A 14,341-nucleotide genomic window follows, 5' to 3' on the forward strand; every position below is an offset into this window, starting at 1 on the left:
ATTTCTTAAGGAACTCACCCAAAGGCACTATGAAAATATTGCACACAGCCTATCTCTTTTGAAATATTTTCCAAGTATTGCTTTCTGAACACAATAAACACATACAAAGATGAATGGATGGTGAAAAAAATGACAATATTTTTGTCCTTCAGGAGAAGATGTTGATGATGTAGTAGAATAACTATAATAAATGGGTCTCTGGCAAAAGGAAATGAGCTGTGAAAATAGCAAAATCACATTGTGACAAATACTTCAGAAATGCTTTATCACAGAAATCTTTTAAGTATGTAATGTGTGATCCTAACTAAACAGTATTATTACACATATGTTCATATGCTGTATAAAGTATGTGTGGATGTCAGTTAAAATACTGCATTATTTTTTTCAAAATAAAGATGTGTGTAGTCATTAAGAAGAAATCCTTCCAGACAGCAGTACAGTATTTGACAATGAAGTGCAACATTAGTTTAGGAAACACCCCTTTTGACTTTGATTAATATGTATTTAAAGAGGGGAGTCTTTTACTATGCCTGTCAAATTCAGGAACCACTTCTTACAGCTGCTGCTGAAGCAGCCCAAGAAAATCTTCTCACAATATTCTATCTGCTATGGCAGTGGGACTTTTCAAAACAGTTTTCGCTGAACTTTCTTTTCCAAGTAAGAACAAAGCATGATAAATATGACAATTCCCTCCGTCTCAAATGACCAGTATTATTGGCCTACCAGTAACTGCACTTGAAGCCTGTATAGCTAGCAAACTAATGTCAGAAGCACAAATAATTGACTCTGCAGTACAGAGTGAATAAAACTTTCTTCCTCTGTAGGACAGTAAATTTCTACTTGTGAGATGTAAGAAGGAGGCTTGTTAGCTGCATCTTAAATATTTTATTATTGGCAACAAACGTGTAAGGTTGTTGGAGGCTGGGTTTTTAGTGGAGGGAAGGGACCACCATCAACCTGCTCTACTTCTGAACCATTTCAGTTTTTGTATGCAGGAAAGTTATTATGATATGTCAAGAGAAGCATTAGAATTGGATGGAACTACCTCAAATTGAATTAGTGACTGGTGTCAGGGCTTTTATTTTAGCCAGTATGTAGGTATCAGTTTACCTCAAGTTTGTTTTCCATCCAGTCCCAAATTGGGGGGAGGGGCAGGAAGGGGAAAGGAAAATCAATTGCTTGTGGATCTCCATAGATAGCAGCCTCCAATTCCCTTTCTCAAAAGGGGGTTATTTTTACTAGATTGTCATCCTTCCACCTAAAATATCCTTTGAAGTTATTAGACTTCTAAATTCAGACTTTAGCACTGATGGGAATGCAAGCCTGAATGCCGATGGGCAATGAATCAAAAAGATGAGATCCAGAAATGATTTGCTACATTTCATTCTTAAATTCAGGTCTCACCAACACTTTAAATGGATTTGTATGCTAAGCAGACTTGGCAGTCAGCATACTGATTCTTGGCATCCCAGGAAAGCAATATTTTTATTTTTTTTTTTTTTTAAATTAGAGTACTCATGGGAAAACACCAAACAAATAAAAGTCAAGAAATCTTAAAGCAAGATTAATAGAGACTGCATGGCTCTTGGGGTTGATTAAAGGATAGCTGTAGAGTCTTATCCCTCTAGGTCATTGATTTGAATAAAGTTCAGGTTTCTAGTAACTGAACCCCTGATTCAGCAAGATACTTAGGTATCTGCCTATCTCTATGCACCTGAGTAGTGCCATTATCTTCAGTAGGACTGTTCACATGCTTAAAGTTAAGTACATGCTTAAGTACCTTGATGAAACAGGGCCACAATATTTGTTCTCTCTGATGATGATTGGCCTATGAGAAATGATGTGGTGGGCTCAGTTCACTTCCCAGGAGACAGGTATCCAAATTCAAAACCCACCAGCATAATTTAGCAATAATTGCCATCTCTGCTGACAGTCTGACCAATTATTCTCTCATCTCAAGGGGAGGGCTTCTCAGATCAGGGGTGAGGTTTACTGGAAGGAGGATTAAGCAGTTGTTTCCTGTGCTCTACACCTTTCCTGCAATCTCCAGAGCTACTTGTGTGGTTCCTTTTACAGGCACTAGGCATTACTAATAATTTTTGAGCAGGCAGAAAAGTAAGATTATAATACAGAAGGTCAGAGAGAGCACCAAGGAGGCTCATACTTTCAAGAGTTAATGAAAATCCTACAACATATGTGGCTAAATTCAAAGGGCAAATCAGCCTTGCACAATTTTATTTGCCACTCATTCTTGGTAAGTATTTTAATTTGGAGGGGCAAGTGAAACATCATTTTGCCCTCATTATCAAAAGTCAGCATGACTGGGGCTAGTGAATTGCCACAATAAGTTAGCTGCCAATTACTAACATCTTCTACAAACCCAGACTAACTTGGCTTTCTACAAGGATCTTCAAAAGGGAGAGAGAATCTCCTCAACACTCTATGGAACAACAGAGCCACTCTGTGCCTTCAACTGCAGCCGGCTGTAGTTTCTGCAGTTCTTGCATTCCCTTTGCACAGGAGTTCCTAGCTGAGGGAGAGAAGTAGTTGTGTAATCACTGACGCTTTTTCCACCTCAGCACCAAAGCTCCTCCTGAGAGGTGGTGTGAACACAGATCCCATATAACACCGTAGAATCAAAGGATATTAGGGTTGGAAGAGACCTCAGGAGGTCATCTAGTTCAATCCCCTGCTCAAAGCAGGACCAACACCAAATAAATCATCCCAGCCAGGGCTTTGTCAAGCCGGGCCTTAAAAACCTCTAAGGATGGAGATTCCACCACCTCCCTAGGTAACCCATTCCAGTGCTTCACCACCCTCCTAGTGAAATAGTGTTTCCTAATATCCAACCTAGACCCCAGGGCTGGCTCTGGCTTTTTTGCTGCCCCAGGCAAAAAAGCCTCTGGCCGCGCCCCCCCAGCGCGGCAGGGGAGGGCGGCCGGAGCCCCGGGGGGAGGGTGGCGAGTCCCGGTCGGAGCTCCGCTCTCCCCGGCGGCCGGAGCCAGAGCACCATGCCGCCCCCCTCCAGGTGCCGCCCCAAGCACAAGCTTGGTGGGCTGGTGCCTGGAGCCGGCCCTGCTAGACCCCCCCACTGCAACTTGAGACCATTGCTTCTTGTTCTGTCATCTGCCACCACTGAGAACAGCCGAGCTCCATCCTCTTTGGAACCCCCCTTCAGGTAGTTGAAGGCTGCTATCAAATCCCCCCTCATTCTTCTCTTCTGCAGACTAAATGCTGCAGTACCCAGGAGGAGTGAATGGAGAACAAGAGCTTAAACTGGTGATGCTGCCATTGAAGCATTCTGGCTGTGTAATTTGCCCTTAAAGAGGTATAATCAACATCTGTTATGCCCAATTGTGTTTAGAATTACTCCAGTTCATCAGGCCACTGACATCTAGAAAGTGCCAGATTATAGGATGAACTGAAAATGAACATACTAGGTGCAAACTTGTCACTTTAGTGAAAATGTGTTTGCAAAACCTTTGCATTTTTTAAAAATGAATACAATATTTAAATAGAAAACAAAATAGACCCTAAATCTGTATTCCCCAAATATTTCATTTTTACAAAAAAAATAGCGTAAGTACTATTTAAGACTGTGGTAGAGTGAAATGTAAGTTAACACAGTAAAATTAGGGGTGTCAAGGGATTAAAAAAATTAATCGCGATTAATCGCGCTGTTAAACAATAATAGAATACAATTTATATAAATATTTTGAATGTTTTCCACATTTTCAAATATATTGATTTCAATTACAACACAGAATACAAAGTATACAGTGCTCACTTTATATTTATTTTTTATTATAAATATTTGCACTGTAGGAAAAAAAAGAAATAGCATTTTTCAGTTCACTTGATACAAGTACTTTATCATGTAAGTTGAACTTACAAATGTAGAGTTATGTACAAAAATAACTGCATTAAAAATAAAACAATGTAAAACTTTAGAGCCTACAAGTCCACTCAGTCCTACTTCTTGTTCAGCCAATCACTCAGACAAACAAATTTGTTTACATTTGCAAGAGATAATGCTGCCCGCTTCTTGTTTACAATGTCACATGAAAATGGGAAAGTGGCACTGTTGCAGCCGGCGTTGCAAGATATTTACATGCCAGATGCGTTAAAGATTCATATGTCCCCTCATGATTAAACCACAGTTCCAGAGGACATGCATCCATACTAACGATGGGTTTGGCTTGATAATGATCCAAAGCAGTGCAGACCAACGCATGTTCATTTTCATCATCTGAGTCAGATGTCACTAGTAGAAGGTTGATTTTCTTTTTGGGTGGTTCAGGTTCTGTAGTTTCCACATCGGAGTGTTGCTCTTTTAAGACTTCTGAAAGCATGCTCCACACCTCGTCCCTCTCAGATTTTGGAAGGTAATTCAGATTCTTAAATCTTGGGTCAAGTGCTGTAGCTATCTTTAGAAATCTCACATTGGTACTTTCTTTGCATTTTGTCAAATCTGCAGTGAAAGTGTTCTTAAAATGAACAACATGCTGGATCATCATCTGAGACTGCTATAACATGAAATATATGGCAGAATGTAGGTAAAACACAGAGCAGGAGACATACAATTCTCCCTCAAGGAGTTCAGTCACAAATTTAATTAACACATTTTTTTTACGAGCGTCATCAGCATGGAAGCATGTCCTCTGGAATGGTGGCCCAAGCATGAAGGGCATATGAATGTTTAGCATATCTGACACGTAAATACCTTGCAATGCCAGCTACAAAAGTGCCATGCAAACGTCTGTTCTCACTTTCAGGTGACATTGTAAATAAGAAGTGGGCAGCGTTATCTCCCGTAAATGTAAGCAAACTTGTTTTTCTTAGCAATTGGCTGCACAAGAAGCAGGACTGAGTGGACTTGTAGGCTCTAAAGTTTTACATTGTTTTGTTTTTGAGTGCAAAAAAATCTACATTTGTAAATTGCACTTTCATGATAAAGAGATTGCACTATGGTACTTGCATGAGGTGAATTGAAAAATACTATTTCTTTTAACATTTTTACAGTTCAAACATTTGTAATAAAAATAATATGAAGTGAGCACTGTGCCTTTTGTATTCTGTGTTGTAACTGAAATATATTTGAAAATGTATAAAAACATCCAAAATATTTAATAAATTTCAATTGGTATTCTATCATTTAACAGTGCAATTAAAACTGTGATTAATCGCGATTAATTTTTTGTCAATTAATCGACAGCCCTAAATACAATGATGCATTTTTAAGGAAAATACTTAATTTTCATATCAGGTACTATTTAATCCAAAGTATCTGACCTGAAATGAATTGAAAATGTCAGAAATCTGAGAAGCTAGTCAGCCATTTAAAAGAGATTGGAGAAGTTCAGCACATCCCTAATATAAATTGGGCCCACATAAAATTTGCATTTTTGGTATGAAAGATGCATGCATTGCTTATTTCAGAAAAATTCAGGCATAAAGAAAATATATTGAGGTCTATTCTAGGTTTTGATGCTTGGAAAAATTTATGTGGGTAATTCCCAGTTATGTTAAAATGGCACGTCGTAGGCAGGAACAGACTTCTGTGTTACTGGTTTATGAGAGACAAGGTGGCTTAGGTAATATCTTTTACTGGACTAACTTCTGTGGGTGAGAGAAAGAAGCTTTTGAGCCACACAGAGTTCTTGTTAGGTCACTGTGACCAACATGGCTACAACTACATTCATTACTAGTTTATGAACAGTTAAAATATGATTAAATACGTTATAAAATTTGCAACCACTGAGTGTCTTAAAGATTATTAATCCTGATAGATTTGGAAAACACTTTCCCCTGATCATATACATTTTTCACAATAAAGCATAAACATCTACATTAAAATAGAAGAAAAACTACAATGGTCCTGAAACTCCATCCCAACTCTCTAATTTGTGTCTAGGAGGTTCTGTAGCTGACATAGGATCATGTTGATTTCAGTGAGCTTTGGAAGAGGCCCTCATCAGTTCCTCTGCCATGTGAGTAACAACTGAAGCCAAAGGGACCATTCTTGTAAGTGCTCCCGAAGATGAGTAAGTGCTGCACAATCCAAACTTTACAATATTTTATTACCCTGTTATTAGATCCTATACTGCAACATGTGTTTACAACCATTGTAATAAAACACACTGAGGGAAAGTATTGGAAGCTGCTGTCTTTCAAATGTCACTCTAATTGCTTCCTTCTTTTAAAGGAAAAAAAATGGCTTTGGGCAATATAAGAAACTAAGGGCCTAATCCTGAAAACCTTTGTTCATACAAATAGCCCCACTGAAGTATATGGGATTTCTGAGGTGACTAAACAACTCACATAATGGTTTTCAGGTTGAGGCCTTCAGAGCTCCATTCTACTCTTGTATATATGGATGTATATCCTATTATAGTAAATGGCAGTTGCATCTGGGGGCCAATTTTGGTATGGCCCATCTTCTGTAATCACCCATGCTGATGTAAACATGGAGCACCGTTAGGGCTTGTCTACACTACCGCTTAAGTTGATGTAACTTACATTGCTCAGGGGTGTGAAAAAAAAACACTCCCCCAGCGATGTAAGTTGCATCGACTTAAAGCGCTGTCTACCATGTGCTATATCAGCAGGAGAGCATCTCCCGCCGACATGGCTTCCGCCTCTCATTGAGGTTGAGTAATTACATTGACATGAGAGCACGCTCCCACCAACATAGTGCGTCTTCCCCAAATGCGCTACACTGGCACAGCTACAGCCGATGCAGCTGCACTGATGTAGCACAGTAGTGAAGACAAGCCCCTACTGAATGCAAGAACATTTGTCTATGTATTGGGCAGAAATTCTCTAGAAAATATAGTTTTACTTTTTGTGGCAAATAATTTAAAAGGAATTCTATACTGGCAGAAGGTGTATTTGTAAAGATTTCTGGTTGAGATTTTGACAGTGATTTTGGTGGCCTGGGGACAGAATCTGAAACTGAGGCCACCCCTTCTTTCAAAAAATTACTACTGAGACGACTACTGAGGGGGTGGATTGGAGAGTGAGCCCACCTCCCATTTACCCTGCTGAGGCTGGGCCCAGCTCCCCGCTCTGGTTTGAGTGAGTGGCGCTGTGACCTTGTGTGTCAGATCACAATGCCACTCAATTTGGGAGCCCTCTAAAACAATGGGCCCAGGGCAAACTACTCCTTTTGTCCCCCATTCTGGTTATGTATGGACTTGCAGTGTTAATCTTAGTTTAAAGTAAGGTTTGTAAGGGAAACACTGAGAGACATTTAAATGACAGTGCAGTATTGTGACTGGCAATGTTAGCATTAATAGAATGTCCCTTGTCTAGATCTCATATAAATGTGTTCAGCATGAATACATAAAATGAGAGGAATTGCTCCCATAAGAAAAAAGTGGGATGCTTACATTTTGACACATCTATACATTTAATTTTGTTGGTACTTTTCCCCTGTGTACCTTCTCAATAAAATTCTCATAATACTAATCAGAGGACATTAATGTATTCAAATAAGCCCTTTTCCTCCCCAATTACACCATTAGATTTTATTTCAGATACATTTCTGTATGATCACAGAATTTACACAAGAACTATACCTTTTATATCAAGCATAGATTTGCATATTAAATGTTATGTTTAACTGTGACAGAATCATTGTGATCGATCAGTTTATGAAATGATTTGGTAATTTTTCCTAGGCTGGATATTTCTTCTGGCTTCCTCTGAAGATAAATTCTGTTCTGCATATGTGACACTGATTCCCTCTCTGTTGCCTGTCTCTTCTGGGATGCATTGTGGGAACCCAGTATCCACCCCAGTAGATGGAATTACAGAAAAAGGACTTGTTGAGGCGGAGTGTTCTATCCTGGCAAGCTCTCTATTGAGAAGCCGTTAGTTAAAGATTACTGGTGTCCATAAGCGAGGGTTTCTCTTTCTGGTTTGTGGTATGGGGAACCAAGTAGATTGTGATTAATGTTTTTTTCTTTATGTGAATCTGGGAATATGCCTAGGCATTCATAATTTAAAAAAAAACAAAACCTTTTGAACATATGATATAGTACCAATTAAAGCAACATGGCCCAAAATTTCAAATGTAGGTAACCTAAAATGAGGCACCCAAATCCATAAGAACATAAGAACAGTCATACGTGGTCAGACCAAAGGTCCATCTAGCCCAGTTTCCTGTCTTCCGACAGTGGCCAGTGCCAGATTCTTCAAAGGGAATGATCAGAACAGGGCCATTATCAACTGATCCATCCCCTGTTGCCCAGTCCCAGCATCTGGCAGTCAGAAGCTTAGGGGCACACAGAACATGGGGTTGCACCCGTGACCATCTTGGCTAATAGAACTTTTTAGTTAATATATTTAAAAGTAGGGTGACCATACATCCAGTTTTGGTCAGGACAGTCCCCTTTTTAAGCCCTATCCCGAGCATCCTAATTTTTTTGGCGAAACTGGGCATTTGTTCTGTTTGCTCTTACCAACTGATGATCAGATGGCAAGAGCAAATGGGACAAATGCCCAGTTTTGCCAAAAAACTGGGGTATGCCCCCCCTAGTGGGGTGCGGAGGAATGTTTGGGTGGGGGGAGTGAGTGGCAACACTGGTCCCGCATGGCGGGGCTCAGATGAGCAGTGATGCCAGCCAGCCCCGTGCATGGGAGGAGGGAGGCCCTAAGGCCAGCCCCGCGCATGGAAGGGGGCTCTGGTGAGCGGCTTGGGCCAGCCCCACTTGTGGGGAGGAGGGCTCTGGCGAGCAGCTTGGGCCAGCTCTGCATAGATTGGGGGCTCAGGCGAGCGACTTGGGTCAGCGCTAAGTGAAGGGAAGTCGGGCAAGCCCTGCGCAGTGTCCCATTTTCTAGGGTTACCTTACGTCCGGATTTTCCCGGACATGTCCAACTTTTTGGTCCTCAATTCCCCGTCCAGGAGGAATTTCCAAAAAGCCGAACATGTCCGAGAAAATACTCCCAGCTTTGCCGGCATCCCTGCTCCAGTCCCGGGCTTACCTTAGAGTGGGCTCCGGCAGGCTGCAAGCTGCAGTCGGATTCCCCCGCAGCGGCGGCGGCTGCTGCTGCTGGGAAACACCTCAGCTCTGTGCAGCTGAAGAGCCCAGCGTCTTTTGCCCGAGCACTACCAGCTTCACAGTTTGCCATGCAGCCCCCATACCTCCAGCCCCTGCGCTCCCGGCCGGGCGCTTCCCCAGTACAGCAGCAGCCAGAGCCTGGGAGGCGGGAAGCACCTGGCCAGGGGCGCAGGGGCTGGAGGTATGGGGGCTGCGCGGCAAAAATCTTTCCTTGCAAATGGGACAGTCATAGATGACCAGTAAAAAAAGGCTACTTTCACTCCAAGTAAATAGCTAGCTCCATTTATACAGTTACACAAGCTTACAGAGCTTGTGCTTGTCAACAAACTTGGGAACACTTTTTTAGCTGAACAGGTATTCTTAAACCATGATCAGAGACTCAACAGTTGTCTTTTTTGTAATGGTCATGTATGATCAAGGGCCCATGTAATCTGTGGCAAAGAAGATCTGTGGCAAACCCCTGGTTTCTGTGGCACTCTGTTGTGGCAGACTACAAAGTCTGTACCCCCTTCATTTACATTAAAAACTGAAATTTCTTTGGGAGATAAATATGGAGATGAACAGTACAATTGGTGTTATTTATTATATACTGGCCTCAGATTTTTCATTGTCAGTCTGCAGCAGATTTTCATATTGAAATTCTATACTGCATCATGGAAGTTCTTGAAGGTAGAAAGCAATTGGAGCTTCTGACATTGGAGGAAGATTATTATTTTGGGATATTCACATTAGCTGAATGTTTCAACTGCAATCACCTTCAGTGAAACAGTTAACAATATAGACATTTAAACTCTTACCATTATAATGTACAGTTAATACCTCATTGAGAGCTATTTCTTTAGGCCATCTGTAAATCCAGCCAGAAACCACTGGATCAGTTTATGTTCATCTCACTTTTTTCAAACGTTCTTTTCTTTGCTAATGTGCAGGTTAGAGACTTTTTTTTTTTTTTGATTGAAAGATTAGATTCTGAAACACATTACAGGGACAATTTTGACAGCCACAGAATATATAGGGACCTATATATGATGAGTATCTGAACTACTATCGCCTCAAAGTTTTAAGTCTTTGACTGAGTTTATAAAGAAAAAGTAAAGAAATTGATGCTTTAATACGTTGTAAATTTTCAGGAAAGAAACCTCTATGTATGATAGAAAATCAAATGAAACATAAAAGAGCGAAGGGTATACAGCAACATAAGCATCTACAAAGTGTAACCAGTACTGTTAATTAGAACTGTTAGAAAGTCTTGCAACACAACAAACTTGACAAGTTTCACGTGAAATAATTTTGGCATCAAAAGCCTTTTCTCAAAACTCAAACTGAAAAAATGTTGTGGTCTTTGGATAAATGTGATTTTTTTCAAGACTGATGTTTTTAGATTTGTTTTGGTTTTGTAAATAAATAACCACGATAGTTATATATAGGATAAGGGGACATGTTAAAATCACACATTAGGGCTTTAAGGTTCAAATGACCCAGTATGAGCCATACACAACACCTGAAAGTTAACAAAACTCATAGTTTTCATTTTGATGTTCATCTTCACTTTAAAGGATTCAAATGAACCAGAAATGATAAAACAAAGATCCAGGATTTTAAAAACATGTGAACAGAAATCATCAGTCTTAGCTGAAACACACAAGCACTGAAACTGGTAATGTTTCACAGAGCTGAATGTGCTAATTCCTGGCACCATATTGGGGAGACAAGATAATTGGGAGTTACTGTGTAATATGTCATATGCGATACCTCAAAATGTTATGAAAGATGAATATTTATATTGGAATGAGGAATAATGGGTGTTATTTTGTACTTCCAGCTTTTAATGTTCTAAATAATTTTAAAATACCTAAGGCCTTGGCTACACTTACCCGCTAGTTCGACAGCTGGAAATCGAACTTCTGGGTTCGACTTATCGCGTCTAGTCTGGACGCGATAAGTCGAACCCGGAAGTGCTCGCCGTCGACTGCGGTACTCCAGCTCGCCGAGAGGAGTACCGCGGAGTCGACGGGGGAGCCTGCCTGCCGCGTGTGGACCAAGGTAAGTTCGAACTAATTCGAACTAAGGTACTTCGAACTTCAGCTACGTTATTCACGTAGCTGAAGTTGCGTACCTTAGTTCGAATTAGGGGGGTAGTGTAGACCTGGCCTTAGTTATATGAAACTAATAGCACTTGTGTGGTTAACAGAATTACTGGCTTTTTTCATGTCACAAAAGCGTAAGCACTACACTTAATAAACAACTCTCCATTCAGCAAGACATAAACTTAACAACACAAAATTAGGGCTTGATTCTGCAGCAATCATTCACATGAATGGACACATTGACTTCAACTGGACTACATCTGTGAGGGAGGGTTGTCGGATTAAGCCCATACAACTTTAAAATACAAAGCAAAGATCTAGCAATGACTACTATAAGTCATTGTAGGGTAACCATCAGCATAATGTCTAGACAGCAGTTGCACTATAGCTTATCTCATCTCTCTCTTTATTTAAACCTCCCAACTGCAAAAATATCATATAACCAAGTAAACATTGAAGCTATAGCATTAAAAAAGCATTAAACTTTTCATATCTCATCCTGATTGTGCTCAAAGGCCCATCGATATTATACACTTGGAAACATTCAAAAACACATTTTAAAGAAAGAAACAGATTCAGAAAATATTTTTCTAAGATATATCAGTGAAAATCTTATGTGCTTCATATCTACAGGTGCTAGCTGCCAACATTGCTCCCTCACAAGTAAATCAAAGGAGTCCTAGTTGAGGGAAAAAAGCAAAACTGAAGATGAGAGGGCAGAAGAGGAAGTCTTGTCTCTAATAAGAAAGTAAATGTCTCAAAGGCTTGGTCTACACTACCCGCCCCAATTCGAACTAAGGTACGCAACTTCAGCTACGTGAATAACGTAGCTGAAGTCGAAGTACCTTAGTTCGAACTTACCTTGGTCCACACGCGGCAGGCAGGCTCCCCCGTCGACTCCGCGGTACTCCTCTCGCCGAGCTGGAGTACCGCAGTCGACGGCAAGCACTTCCGGGTTCGACTTATCGCGTCCAGACTAGACGCGATAAGTCGAACCCAGAACTTCGATTTCCAGCCGTCGAACTAGCTGGTAAGTGTAGCCAAGGCCAAAGAAAAAGATAATGTGCTTTCCATAAAGGTACATATTTGAAACCAAATGGATATGCATAAACAGGCTCAACCTGGAAGCTATTATATCATCTTGCTTTAAATATTATCTGTCTTTCTTTGTGATACCCACAGGTTATCACAAATGTGCACCAGAGGGTACATGCATCTAGACATAAATAGGAAGAAGTAATGATGGCCTTTAAAGTTGAGTGGGAACACTTAAAATATAGTATAACAAATTGTTTAAACTATGCATTGGATGCAATATGCTGTCAGGTACTCTAAGGCTCAAAGCATTGTAGTCTTTTTCTCAAAGACATTATGCTCCTTCTCTCATTCTACAATCTCACAAAACACAGAGACAGAGAGATTAATGGAAAGCAGAAAATGAGCTGCCCTTTCACAGATAAACATACAGGGTGCTGATGATTTTACTTTTAAAATATACATATATATTTTAAATACCCAATAGGACCTTATCACCTAAGACACAAAAATAACTCAGAGGACATCATTCCAAGATACATCAAGTGGTTAGTGGGACATTTCTGCCCTTCACATTACATGATGCTTAGTGTTCCCACTGTGACAGGTTTACAACAGAGACTTGTGGAAGGTAAAAGGGAAAGTTTGTGCTGCTCTGAAGCATAAACCAGTTTAATGCTTTCTGAATGTTCTGTGCCTCTAGATTAATATCAGTTTATAAGAGGAGGAGGTATTGCATAGTGAAGATCAACTCTGTGAGTTTGTCTGCACTTACACATCCCACTAACTCAGGGATGGGCAAACTACTGCCCTTGGCAGCACGGGGCTAAGGCAGGCTCCCTGCCTGCCCTGACCCCGTGCCACTCCCGGAAGTGGCTGGCACCATGTCCCCATGTCGCCTGCAGGCACCGTCCCCTGCAGCTCCCATTGGCCGGGAATGGAGAACCACGGCCAATGGGAGCTTCAGGGGAGGTACCTGCAGGTGAGGGCAGCACACCGAGCCCTCTGCCACCCCCCCCTCGCCAGAGACTACAGGGACGTGGTGCTGGCTGCTTCCAGGAGCAGTGCAGGGCCAGGGCAGGCAGGGAGCCTGCCTTAGCCCTGCTGCACACTGCTGCCACCCCGGAGCCCGCACCCCAAACCCTTCCTGCACCCTGCACCCTTACCCCTGCCCTGAGTCCCCTGCTGCATCCCTCCTGCACCCCACACCCCTGGCCTGAGCCCCCTGCCATACCTCACATCCTCCTGCACCACAACCCCCTGCTCTGAGCCTGCTCATACACCCTGCACCCCAACCCCCTGCCCTGAGCCCCTTCCTGCACACCGCACTCCCTCCCGCAACCCAACCCCCTGCCCCAGCCCTACATTCATGGCCCTGCATACAATTTCCCCAACCAGATGTGGCCAAAAAGTTTGCCCACCCCTGCACTAACTGATAAAAAGTGAAGCAGGAAAAGGTGACTTTAGAGAGGGAACAAAGAGCAGAACTACCATCAAGGATGCTACTAGAATAAGAACCAGATACATCACAGCGGGTACCCACAATGGATAAGGTAATGGCTTTCTAAGTCAGATTGTGGGTTCATGTCCCATCTGGGGTGAAAAACAACTTCCTTCCTGTATATTGTAAGGAAACCTTATCCTTATTTAACAGGTGGAGTGATAGCTCAGGGTTTAAGCATTGGTCTGCTAAACCCAGGGTTGTGAGTTCAATTCTTGAGGGGGCCATTTAAGGATCTGGGGCAAAAATCTGTCTGGGGATTGGTTCTGCTTTGAGTAGAGGGCTGGACTAGATGACCTCCTGAGGGAGGTTCCTTCCAACCCTGATATTCTATGACAATCAGTCCAACACTTTCTGGATATCATGGGAATGGGTACTTCTTTTACAATAATACTCTCTAGTGCCTTGAAACATGAACACAAGTCCAAGCTATATCATCAAACTCGTTTCAAAATCAGAAGAGTGCAAATACCTAACATACTTAAGGCGTTCCAAAATACCTCACGTAGCCATTACATGCTGCAATTTTAAATTCAATATCAGCAGACATTTATGAAGTATTACCAGTTGTTCTTGTAATAGCATCATAACATTAGTCAAGCAAACACTATTATTTTTCCACAGAACTTCTGATGCTATTTCCGAGGTTGAGA

At 41.5% G+C, this 14,341-nt stretch overlaps 1 protein-coding gene across 4 annotated transcripts in view; it reads right to left on the reverse strand.

The window, feature by feature from the left end:
- CTNND2 (catenin delta 2) overlaps positions 1-14,341 on the reverse strand; it is a 1,151,766-nt gene that overhangs the window by 178,081 nt on the left and 959,344 nt on the right. The gene's annotated exons all lie outside the window — the stretch shown is intronic.

Source organism: Trachemys scripta, chromosome 2, assembly GCF_013100865.1.
Source record: "Trachemys scripta elegans isolate TJP31775 chromosome 2, CAS_Tse_1.0, whole genome shotgun sequence".
In the NCBI taxonomy this organism is placed as follows: domain Eukaryota; kingdom Metazoa; phylum Chordata; order Testudines; family Emydidae; genus Trachemys; species Trachemys scripta.